The sequence below is a fragment of the Octopus bimaculoides genome, chromosome 14, assembly GCF_001194135.2.
Source record: "Octopus bimaculoides isolate UCB-OBI-ISO-001 chromosome 14, ASM119413v2, whole genome shotgun sequence".
NCBI classification, from domain to species: domain Eukaryota; kingdom Metazoa; phylum Mollusca; class Cephalopoda; order Octopoda; family Octopodidae; genus Octopus; species Octopus bimaculoides.
In genome coordinates this window covers 12,396,867-12,397,841 of record NC_068994.1, presented here as the reverse complement: position 1 = coordinate 12,397,841, position 975 = coordinate 12,396,867, and the positions used below count along the sequence as shown (strand labels likewise).

Genomic DNA, 975 nt, shown 5'->3' with positions numbered 1-975 from the left:
TATATAACAAAACTGTCCGATGAACGGGAACGTGAAACTCAGAGTAACGGTTTTTTTTGTTATATTTCTGCTGCTTTTAAATAAAGTATATATATATATATATATATATATGCTATATATTTGTGAAAAGTTTGGATGTTGTCTTACAAGCAGTTGTGCTGGCAAATGTGTTAGTAAACATAGTTGGAATGACCTGAAAATTTGCACACCTATGTTAAAAGTGCTGGGGAGTTTGCACAGCAACTTTGAGTTTTGCTCAATTGAAAGGCGTGGCCTCTAGGGCAAAATTCCTCATCTTTAAAATGTGGCCCGAGTAGACCCAAATAAAATCGGGTTATAATGGAGGCCATATCTGCAGCATACACAGGTACTAGCTGGAATGTGTTATAAACAAGTGCAAAGTTACTAGATCTACAACGAGACAGTGATCATAATTTTAGATTTTATCATATCAATTCTTTATCATTAAGTAAAAATATTTTAAAACCTTTTATTTGCTCATTAATAATCCTATTTTTATTAATCAAATTAATATTAATTACTTAAATTATTAAAAGCTTTTGAGGTTCCTCATTTTTAAGCCTCTAGTTACATAACTGATGGGCCAGACTTGTGTTTGAAAAGGGCCACATGCAGCCTATGGAGCATGTGTTTGTCATGTCTGACATACATACATATATATATATCATCATCATCGTTTAACATTCACTTTCCATGCTAGCATGGGTTGGACGATTTGACTGAGGACTGGTGAAACCAGATGGCTACACCAGGCTCCAACCTGATTTGGCAGAGTTTCTACGGCTGGATGCCCTTCCTAACGCCAACCACTCAGAGAGTGTAGTGGGTGCTTTTACATGTCACCCGCACGAAGGCCAGTCAGGCGGTACTGGCAACGACCACGCTCAAAATGGTGTATTTTATGTGCCAAATGCACAAGAGCCAGTACAGGGGCACTGGCAACGATCTCGCTCG

The 975-nt window shown here is 38.1% G+C and overlaps 1 protein-coding gene across 3 annotated transcripts in view; it reads right to left on the bottom strand.

Annotated features, from left to right (window-relative positions):
* Positions 1 to 975, bottom strand: part of LOC106872620 (dTDP-glucose 4,6-dehydratase) — a 118,039-nt gene that overhangs the window by 15,589 nt on the left and 101,475 nt on the right. The window lies entirely within an intron of this gene.